The 11,642-nt window shown below is 38.2% G+C and overlaps 1 protein-coding gene across 5 annotated transcripts in view; it reads right to left on the bottom strand.

Moving 5' to 3' along the window:
- Positions 1-9,580, bottom strand: part of LOC579319 (UDP-N-acetylhexosamine pyrophosphorylase) — a 31,031-nt gene extending 21,451 nt beyond the window's left edge. For 3 of the 5 annotated variants that reach the window (XM_030993592.1, XM_030993595.1, XM_030993594.1), the window contains exon 1: positions 9,449-9,580. The gene's annotated coding sequence lies outside the window, so the exon portion shown is untranslated. Of the gene's footprint in view, positions 1-99; positions 124-9,448 lie in introns of those variants that run through there. The other 2 variants (XM_030993596.1, XM_030993593.1) reach the window with 2 other exon arrangements.
- Positions 9,581-11,642: the final 2,062 nt, after the last annotated feature.

The following is an 11,642-nucleotide window of genomic DNA, read 5'->3' as shown; positions in this document are numbered from 1 at the left end:
GAAGACCATTGGTAGAGTATGCCGTACCTGACGGGCATCACCCATCTAGACAAATATCCCTGATAGAAAGGGTTCAGACTCATTTTAAGCTCTGAGTACCCAATGTACAATAATGCCCCTACATGTCACGCAATCCCAAACTCTTGAAGATAGTTCTGATAGTTGTATCATATTCAATAAAGGTCTAATGCTATCCCCCGAGTTAAAAAAAACTGGCTGCCCCAAGCCCTGCCAAATGAAACTGGCTGCCCCAAGCCCTGCCAAATCAAACTGGCTGCCCCAAGCCCTGCCAAATCAAACTAGGCAACTCAGAAACCGAAGCAAATTCTACGCTATAAGATGCAGGACTGAAAGGTATCGATGTAGTGGCTAGCCCAATTCCATTTATTGTAAGGGTTCTTACTTATAAATGAAATGTGATCATTGGTCTCTTTCTTTGTGTGTGATAGTTGCGTATCTCTGGAAGTTATAAATGTTATTTCTCAAATCACTGGTTTTATAAATGCAACCATATCTTCCACTCCTCTACCTTTTGAATATTCTTTATGAAAACCATATTTGCCTTTATCTCTTCACATGATGTTTTATATTGATATATATATATTTAAGCACTTATGTTAGGTAATTGCTTTTATGTATTGTTGTTCATGACATATATTATTGCATCTTAATAATTATAAATGTCTTGCTCATCACTTTGTAAACCAGGAAGCAACTGATCTTATACATTCTATATCATATTTTCTGTCAGTTATCGCTTTGTCAGTTATGTACTGTGGCAAACTTACTTATTTTCCTTGCCATATTTTCCAATAATGTTGAAGATGACTCTTATATTGAATCTCTTGAATTGAAATAAACCATTGTTATTATCTTTAATTTGTATTATAAGACAACTGTATCAAGCCTGACATCGAATGATCTTTGATCATAATGAATACCGGTAGATCAGAATTACTGTACATCTATAATAGTAATACGCTAAGGCTCCGCGGGGGGGGCATGACGTCTCCGCCGGCCTTTGTATTCTATTGTTTTTTAATGAGATCGCCGACCGAAGTTGGTGCGGCTATCTCCTCCTGAACCCTCCCCTCGGGGTACCCGTGCCCGGTGCCGTCGTCCGCGGGAGAGTCTACTCTAGCGAATTGGCTATACTCCGCCCGAGGTCCTCCTCCGTGTCGACGTCCAGGGCGAAAACAGACGCGACATGCATAATGCAGGATATGCGTGACGACAGAGATACCTCATGGATATTCAACATGACATCCGTAGACACACGACAGACGACGAGCAACTCACATTAAGTTGCGTATTAAATGCACGATGCACACGGTCGGGCTTACCCGAGTAAAGCATCTTTGTATAGGATATCCTTTGTAGTAGCTGCACAAGCCGCAGAAATACACACGAAGCTTCGATCCCGTCCACGTCCAAACTTAGAGACCCATTTCCATCATGATTGCCGCGATTTTGATATAGTTTTCGTGAATGGAGGTATGAAATCAAAGCTTATTTTGTGATTACTACGGCCATATAGTCTAGACCTATACTAAATTTTTATTATCATTTTCTAAAGGAAAGTTTTCACAAGAAAACCATTGGACTGACAGTTTAGTCGCAAGCTGCCTTCATACAGTGCAGGGCTTCTGTTCAGTGTGTGTGAGTTGAGACGAGCTTGCAGGAAGCTCCAACACCGGCACCGAGCACCGCAGGCGTCCGACGCCTGCGGCGCCGGTGTTCGAGCTATGGAGTTACGCTGTAGTGTGTGTGAGTTAAGCTGAGCTGAGCTCGAGTCGAAGAGATTTGACACTTTGAAATTGTTATCTGTTGGTTTGCATCATTATTGCCGCGATTTCAATATAGTTTCGTGAATAGATTTACGAAACCTGAGCTTAGAATTAGTAAAAGTATTACTCATGTCTACGTTTTTAAACGACTACCTGATTTTCTTGTGAAAATTTTACTTTGAAGAATGATTATCGAAATTCATGGTCAGAAATAATCACAATCTAGGGTATATTATGTTACAGTTCTTGCATCAAATCAATGCATGAAAACTTAGTTATTGAACTAGAATTTTTTTTTTTTTTTTAAATAGGCAATTATGAAGTAGGTAGCCTGAAACCTGAGCCTTCTAAACAAATCTCAACAAAGTGAAGGCCTATATCCTTTGATGAATTAATGAAAAAGTAACCCCAGAAAAAAGAGCCCCCGAAAGTTGAAAAAAGTAGCCCACGAAAATTTTTCCAAAAATTTGAAATAGAGCCCCCGAAATGAAAATCTTAATTTTCTGCCTGCGCCCCCCTCTAGAATCCCGCGATTTCCGCGGGTCCTGAGTTGAGTGTATATATAATATAGGCGTGGGGTCCCCGGGTTTCAAGGGGCCATAAACCCCAAAAAGCTCAGGGGTTACGTTCTTCAAAGTTGGTGGGGGGGGGGGGGGGGAGAGATCAGATTGCAGCGAGTTGAGTGTATAGGCGTGGGGTCCACGGGTTTCAAGGGTCCATAAACCCCCGAAAGCTCAGGGGTTTTAGGCGTTTAATTAGGGTCAGATGAGCATATTTTTAATACTTTATTTGTGACACTTGCGGGTCACTAATTGGCGTGGGGTCAATACGTAGAGTTGCATAGTGTTGCGTACCAACTACGCTGGCCTACATTACTATATGCTGAGGGACGGAACTGGGTACGCAAGATGAACGAAAACAATTCAACATGTTTAATTTTTTTCGCGTACTTTCGGCGTAGAAACTTGACGTAGAAAGTACGCCTTTTTACATACGCAACACTACGCTACATGCCTACGCAACAGTATGCTACCCTACGCCAGATCGACAAAGCAGTAAAAGCTTTCCACACAGTAAGCAACCATAAGCAAACCTGTACGCCAGCCTACGCATAACCTACGCAGGGACTATTTTCTCATTAATACGTAGCCTAATTTCTGCGTAGTCGGTACGCCACACTACGGAACTCTACGCAGTTCCAGTGGCTTGAAGAATAACTACCGGTACAGTTGGATCGTTTTTTTAATTTTTATATAAGGCCAGATTTAAAAAAAAACATGTTTAGCGTCCTGTTTTTTTCGAAAAATGGGAATGAGGAGGCCCTTTTTTTTTTTCTTCTTTCAAAATGGCCGCTCCATACATTTTCCCTGACATTCGGGCTTTTTTTCAAGATGGCGGCCGACAATTTTTTTTTTTTCTTTTTTAATATCAGAAATAATTTTAGCAGTGCTTTTCATGTTTTTTTTCTTTCAAAAACTAAAAAAAAAAAAAAATAGGAGGCGGCCCCCAAAAAGGAAACGGACAGGACACTGTTTTATTTTCTTTAAAAAAAACGACAAAAAAACAACAACAAAAATCAAAAAAATTTCAAAAAATAAATAAATAGGAGGCGGCCCCCAAAAAGGAAGCGGGCGGGGACGCTAAACATGTATATTTTATTTAATGGCCTGAATGGCAAATAAAGTTCTTGGTGGTTTTAATTTAAACACTCTCTATATATCTATTTACACCCCCCGCCCCCCTCTAGAATCCCGCGGATTTCCGCGGGTCCTGCTAGTGTACATGTATGTTATGATACTGGAATGCCTACTTAAAGCTCAGGGTACTAATTCCAGGAAATAACCATCTAACGACCACTAGCATGGTACCCACTCAATATCCCATGTGAACAATAGAATGGTACCCACTTAGTTACAGTGTAATATCCTGTGTAATCAACATGTACTAGTCTAATTAGCTCACACTAGTCTAAGCAGGGGACTAAAGATAATTTATGCGGGTCTACTGTACATGTTTATACTTTGACATACCTGTACCTGTACACTTACTCTGATTCAATGCTCACAATTAAGAATTATATTTCTACTGGTAATCAATCCATTCGTCTTAGCCTATTAAAACACTCAGATCCAATCTTTACCAAAACTACAGAAAAGACTACAGTTCACATGTCACATACATGATTGTAATACAATGATTGCAAGAACGCTTCATATAAGAGCCAATCAAATACAAAATGCAAGGCTATAAATCACCAATAACTGAGTGGACAGACAAGGCTCTATTGGAGGGTTTTAGAGGAGGATGAGAGAGAAAGAGAGAGAGAGAGTGAAAGAGAGAAATCCATTATACTATTATTACATTTGTTAGTAATCAGTTTTAAATATTGTTTTGATTACCATTTGGTCTAATAAATATATGATATACAATAAATGTATATAACAATAAGAAATGATAAGGATTTTTTACAAAGCTTATCATTAAAGGCATCGTTTAACAATGTTAAATCTGAGATGCAATGATCAAGAGTGCAGTCAGACCGCAGCGTGCGCGATAATGAGGCTATACGCTGATTTTTATTCAGCGTCTCTTTGGTTATCTCTTACATTCAGGTGTGCTGAAATTCACGAGATTTTCCGTGAGATTTGTAAGGGTGTACATGCAGCTGCTTTTGTGGTCGATAACTTCTGTCAACATGGCAGCACGCAACGGTAATTACTCTCGAGATTCTCAGCTTCAGTTTGATATGAAACTTGCCATATTTCACAATTTTGCAACAATCCTTTTTCACCACTTTTAGTGTCGTTATTTTTGTAACATTTCAACAGCTATTTTGTACCCGGAATTTCGCTTTTGGTTCCTGACTTTGGTACATAATTAATTTGTTTACTTTGAGATTCGTTGGAAAGATGAAAAGTCACTGATCAAAATAATGTCAAAACCTAATTGACGCAAAATCTTGTTCTCTTTATAATCATAGTAATTAAGACCCTAAAAACCCAGAAATTACCAATTTGTTCTTTCTATATGATGGCGCGAAATTGTGTGATTTGATACTCATGTACGCTCGCCATCTGAGCAATGGCAATGCATAACTTCAGGGAGCTCCGCCGCGCCACCGACTGGCCGAGAAAAGAAAGAAAAATGATTAAAAGAGAAATAATGTAGAAAAAGATTATCTGAAAAGCAGGTGACGTAATTGATCCAGGGTCTTCAGACTGTTGTCATGACTGCTTGTGCGCACGTGCATTACAGGAATACACAACAAGGAATGCTTACTCAAATTTGGTATTCAGAATGTTAATAAACCAAAGCAGAACATATGTGATGTAGTTGACGTATTTTGCCAATCAGAACGCTCTATTATCACATCGGCAAAGTTGACTACTTTTTTTAATTATTCATGAACATTCGCATGATTTTTCTTGGTTCCTGACTTTGGTACAGCGTAAAATATAATAATTTTGATATCATTGTAAAGAAAAATATTTATGCTTTATGCTGATTATAACATCTTTTTGACGCAAGAATGATTTCTATGTGAAAATCAGCCCTACTCTTTAGATAGATTTATAGTCGAAAAACCCCATTTTCAAGGCGAAATATCTGTTTCCAAAATATATTTAACATGATTGTCATATATATAGAGAGTGCAACTTCTTATCTTTAAAATGAGACCCATTTCATGAGAAATGAACAATTATAAAGGCAAAAATTGCTGATCGGGAAGACCGTCTGCACTACTCATTACGTATGCAAGACACGTAAATTCTTGCATACGTGCTGAGTAAAATAGAGGGTTTTCGCACCGGCTGCGGTCTGACTGAGTGCCTCAAAGAGTAAAATTCTTTGAGTGACCTGTTTTACCATACTCGTTTACCACAATAGACTGTACTGTTATGAAAACCGTTTGGTAAATGGTTTTTAAAATTGGTAATTCCGATCATAAATATCTCGATAATCAGACAGGCAATCAGCTTGTAAAAGTCATGGGGTTCCTGACTGACCTAAAGGTTTATAATTATCATTGCAGCATGAGCTAAATCCAGGATTTTGTTTCAGAATTTGAGACAAAGGTCCGGGATCCCTTTAAAGCTTGATTTTGGATATGTTCTGGACCAATATTGCTTTGGCTGTGTTTACATGTATATTGAGAAGAAACTCTAGTTTTAGCATGTTACTCCTAGAAGAACCCAGGAGTAAATCGGTTGACGTAAAGGTCGGCGTAATAAACATGACTATCGTTCAGACGAGCAGTATGCCGACCTTACCATATTTTACCTTTACGCCGACCAACATTACCATTGTTTGAGCACGGCTATTGATGTGTGTGTACTGACGTGTACACAGGGCCGGGGCACAGGTGTATACTCTTTACATAGACACCCATATTATAACCTGTTGACTAGCTCTCTCTCTCTATCCAATCTGCATGTACATATCGTCGGTGGGGTGACAAAACCTTGTATCTCAATTTTTTGAGATTTTGATTTTTTTGCATAATTGTGTACCTAATGGCCTACGACACCACCTGATAAATCCATGGAATGCCTCCTGTCTCGGTTTTTTCACAAATTCCACACAAAGGACGGTGTCACAGCACTGAATCTGTTGAGACAGGAAAGGTTTTTTCGCTCTCCTGAAAATTCATGATTTTTGAGATACGAGGTTTTGTCACCCCACCGACGATATAGGCAATGTGGTAATGAGATATAATACAAACAAGGTCACATCTCTAAGGGAAGGAAAAGGAGCATGTTTATCACTGCATCCACATAAATATAGCGCTTGCCTATTTTGTCTTTATTTATCTTTTGCCCAACATTTACTGCTATAAAAAGGATCTAAACTTGATCCTTCAGAACAAAAGTCCATGTCCAGTCAGCTGACTCAGTCATGTGTTTTATAGAGTCCTAGATGTACATGTACTACATCACATGCACGAGCACAAAGGACAACATTCCTGTGTCTCTGTCTCTGTCTCTCTCTCTCTCTCTTTATCATACCCCTTTCAAACCGGCCTGACTTTCATTGGATGCATCCGGAAGCATCCAATGAAATGGCCACTATGAAGAGTACAGAGGAGAAAAAGCCGATAGAATAGTCGATGAAAAGAAGAGAAAAAGGCGAAGGGATTCTCCTGCTCAAGAGCAGGAGACAGGGGAGAAAATACTGTTACAACACCAATGAAAATGAACAAAAGGTTCCAGTGTACACATGCTTTTTCGGAACCAGCTGTGTTTGTTGACATTTTGTTGAACATGCTGCATGCTAGCCAGATAGGGCGCGGGCTTAAAATTGATTCGTTGTATTTGTATTTTACATTAAAGGGATCTGGTAACTTTGTCTCAGATTATGAAACAAAATCCTGGATTTAACTCATGCTGCAATCTTAATTATAAACCTTTAGGTCAGTCAGGAACACCATGACTTTTACAAGCCGATCGCCTGTCTGATTATCAAGATATTTATGATCGGAATTACAAATTTTAAAAACCAATTGCCAAACGGTTTTCATAACACTACAGTCTGGGGAAAACGAGTATGGTAAAACCGGTCACTCAAAGATTTTTATTTTTTTGAGGCACTTCTTGATCATTTTGAAGCGCGATTTTTTTAGGGCTTCAATATTGCACCGTATCACAGACACTGATAACACGTAGGGCCATGCATCTTAGATTTAAAATTGTTAAACAAAGCCTTTAAAGAAAACAGCAGAGGAGATTGCTTCAGTGCAACAAGGATACTTTGGTTTCAATTCAATTCAATTCAATTTTATTGGTCCAAAAGGAAGTTTTGTTTACATGCATTGTCCACGGCGGCATTCCGGTCTGAAATATCAAGAGGTGCAGGGCCGGGGTTAATATGTTCTGAATATCCAAGAGGTTGAGAAGGACCTTGTCTCTTTGATTCATGCATATTCAGCAAATTCAAGCCAACGGCGCTCTATATCATGAATATTCATATTTGCTTTGCTGCTACCGCGCATGCGTACTTTCTCTTTCCCATTTTGAATCGACGAACGACATTATTTATGAATGCACCACCGGGTTAGGACGAAGAATTACCCTTTTTCCCATCGAAGACTTCTTCAACTTATAATTTCAAGTGGTTGGGAAGATGCTGAATCAAAAAGCATTGCAAAAGCAAGTCAAAATTGTAATTACTACCTCTTTACATTGCAAAAAAAAATGTGACCCGACCCGCTGTTTCAATCCTTGTCATAAGGGGGCTCTGGAGCTTTGACGCCTTCAGCATCTGCGTCAGAGCTCCCTGGAGTAAGTGTAGACCCAACTCCAGGGAGCTCTGATGCCTTCGGAATAGGCCACAGCCCACAATCCAAACTGTAATAACTTGTGCTGTGATCCCTGGGGGCTAGCAAAAAAACAAGGGCATGGATATATTCCTTACAACTGGGACTACTTGTCATTTCTAAAAAGTGGCAAGTTTCAGACCTAGGATGGAGACAACATTTAAAGTTAAATTGCTGTTTTGTCTTTTGACCACATATTCTGAGATGACGCCCCTTTGGAAATATGGAGATTAATCTGATCTTTCATATGGCACCTCATTTATTGGGTACCACATTCAGGGTCACAAGAAATAAAGGTTTGAATCACGATTTTTAAGTAAAAACATTGACCAACCTTGCATGATCGCGCCATGCACATAGACAGCAGCATGCATGCATGCTCTACGGGAAGGATTTTAAGATTTAGGTGCGCAATCAGACACGTACAGCAAAGCTAATGCGTATTGACCTCTAGCACTGCACTAGCTACGTGTTAATAGGCAACATTTGAATACATGAATACATGTAGTCAATACACTCCCAACACACAAATGCACACAATCATGCCGATGCGGCTGATTGGGAAGTTTGACAGTGTCAGTAGAAAAGTCTAGACTCACAATTTGAATTTTTAAATTATTCTTTCCAACATCAACGTTGAAAAATTGTATAGATCTAGATCTACATGTAGATCTAGATCTACATGTAGATCTAGGTCTAGACCCATGCTATTCAGGTGTCATCAATTGTCACTAAGTCTAAAGACAGTAGACTAGGGTCTAGTACCGATTTTAGGTGAAATCAGTTGAGTTTTGTACAGTGGTGTTTTGTCTCGCAGTGCGTAATCTTCGTTGTATGAAGTAGCATTTACCGAGGAAGAAGAAGAAGAATCAATGGCACAGCTTTTAATACACAGCCAGGATAGTAATGCACCAGCTAGGCTATGTGTGATTAACATGGATGAATCACCGGGTTACGACGAAGAATCACCCTTTTTTCCCATCAAAGACTTCTTCAAATTATAATTTCAAGTGGCTGGAAAGATGCCCAGAGGAGTAGAAAAACATTGTAAATCAAAATTGTAATTACTACATCTTTACATTGCGAAAAAAAATGCGACCCAACCCGCTGTCTAAATCGTTTGTTTTTTAATCAAGCTCTGGGTAGGTAGTCTGGAGCTCCGACGGACGCCTTCGGTACCGGCGTGGGAGCTCCCTGCAGTTAGTGCCGCCTTATATTAGTAAGTGTAGAGTAGATCGTAGCTCTGTCTAGATCTCGTGTAATTTTCAACGACCAGAACGACATGCCACATTTTAATAAGTTGTATCTTTATAGTTGAAATTGACGTTTAAAATGTAATCATACATACCTTTGGGATGTCAGTACAGTAAACGCATCAAGTATGGGAAGTGCAGGTGAAGTGTCGACGTTTACCGAAAAGCCAAATCAAGAAGGCGTGACACGTACACCTACGAATACGACTCGAAAACAATATGAATGTAACAAGAATGTCGCAAGAGGGCGATCGGCTTTAGTCATAGATAGAGTACCTATATAGGTACTCTAGTCATAGATAGAGTAGTACTCTAGTCATAGAGATATATACGGCTTTAATAGTCCATGTCATCAAAGGTGTTGGCAATCAACTGTTGGCATTATGAAAATCTCAAAAAAGAGAAAGTAAAAAAGCCCTTTGGTTTTAAAATTCTAAATGAGAAAATAGTTCAAGAATCGGATGAGGTTGAAGAAAATAGACCAATACCATTTCCACAATGGCATTACATACCACCCACCATCTCCACTGATTGATCAGCAAGAATGACAACCCACACTATCAAAAAGCCAAATCTTTAGAAGTAATAAACACTATACACCTACATAAATATATACACAGACGGATCTAAAGACCCTAAGGGAGGCAATGCGGCAGCAGGCTTCTACGTTCCAGCGATGAAAATTCATGAACAGAAGAGAATACATCATCATACAGGGCAGCACAAGTAGCCATTATTATGGCATTAGATTGGATTGAAAACTTGAATATTTATGTTGGTATTGTTATTCTTTCAGACTCTCTGAGTACACTAAATGCAATAGAATCTCAGATAAAAGAAAATTTCGTAGTAATTTCAATATCAATTTATTCAGCCAATCATTAAAAACAATTTACAATGACACTGGTACTGGAACAATAATTATAACATGATGACAGGCTATGGACCCCTGAGAAGCAGAGCTGGTAAATGGGGCCCATTAACATAGAATTAAATACAAATATAATAAAACATGCTACAAGAAGCAACAAAAAAAAGAGATACATGTATATTCATACTTATTACAAAACAATTACAAATATCTTGAAAACACACTCAGCCATACTCACTCATACACACACACACACACACAATGTATTTTAAAGCTTATTATAAGAGAGAGAGAGAGAGAGAGAGAGAGAGAGAAGAAGAGAGCAGAATATTTAAAAGAAAAAGGAAGAAGAGGTAACACATGAAAAATGCGAAATATGAGATTAAAACTTATAGTCCTACCCAGTTTTACAAATTAATAAATAGTTCCCTTTTGCACAAAACTTTAAACCTAGACAAAGTTGAACTTGATCTTATATCCTCGTTTAAATCATTCCATTTACTTATTCCCACATTTCTAAATGATTTCAGTGCATGGGTTGTACGTACAGGGGGTTTGTGTAATAACATTTGTTGCCTTGTGTTATGTGAATGAACGGATGAATTACTAATAAACATGTTTTGAAAAATGTGTGGAAGATTACCAGTGTGGAAATGATACATAAATATACAAGTATTAAGTGATATTAGTTCTTGGACAGGAAGAACCTTCATTCTGCTAAATAATAGTTTCGTATGAGAATTATACATTGAATATGTTAAAATTCGAATTGCCCTCTTTTGAAGTATTTTCATTTTATTTAGATGAGATGAATATGAATTTCCCCACACTATGTTGCAGTAAGATAAATGGGGTAATACTATCGAGTTGTATAATAACGTTAGAACATTTTGGGGAACGGTAAATTTTAATTTTGATAATACTCCAGTGCTTCCAGACACTTTTAAAGTTACATTTCTAATGTAGAAATACTGATAAAAATTACTCATCTTCATTATAGATGTATAAACATAACACTAGAATGGATCCCATCTCACTGTGGACTAGTAGGGAATGAAGTAGTAGATAGTTTTGCAAAGAGAGCATTAAAGAAAAACATAGAAATTAACAATGATCTTAATGTACAAGAATTGAAATCAATACTGAGTAAAAGAGTACGAGAAATTGGGGAAGAAAGATGGAAACGATAGAATCACCTCTAAAACGATTTGAGAATCATTCATGTATATCAATCAAGATACAGTGAAGTAATATTACATAGATTGAGAATGGGTGTTCTTCAACTGAACCAACAAAAGGCTAAAGTGGGTTTAAGTGAAACAGAATGTTGTGATTATTGTAACATCAGTGAAACAGAAGAACATTTTATATTTTATTGTAATAAGTATATCATCGAACGAGCGATGCTTTTCTCAGAT

The sequence above is a fragment of the Strongylocentrotus purpuratus genome, unplaced genomic scaffold, assembly GCF_000002235.5.
Source record: "Strongylocentrotus purpuratus isolate Spur 01 unplaced genomic scaffold, Spur_5.0 spur5_scaffold_20, whole genome shotgun sequence".
In the NCBI taxonomy this organism is placed as follows: Eukaryota; Metazoa; Echinodermata; class Echinoidea; order Camarodonta; family Strongylocentrotidae; genus Strongylocentrotus; species Strongylocentrotus purpuratus.
Note: the sequence above shows the minus strand (reverse complement) of the source record. Positions and strands in the feature narration are given on the sequence as shown.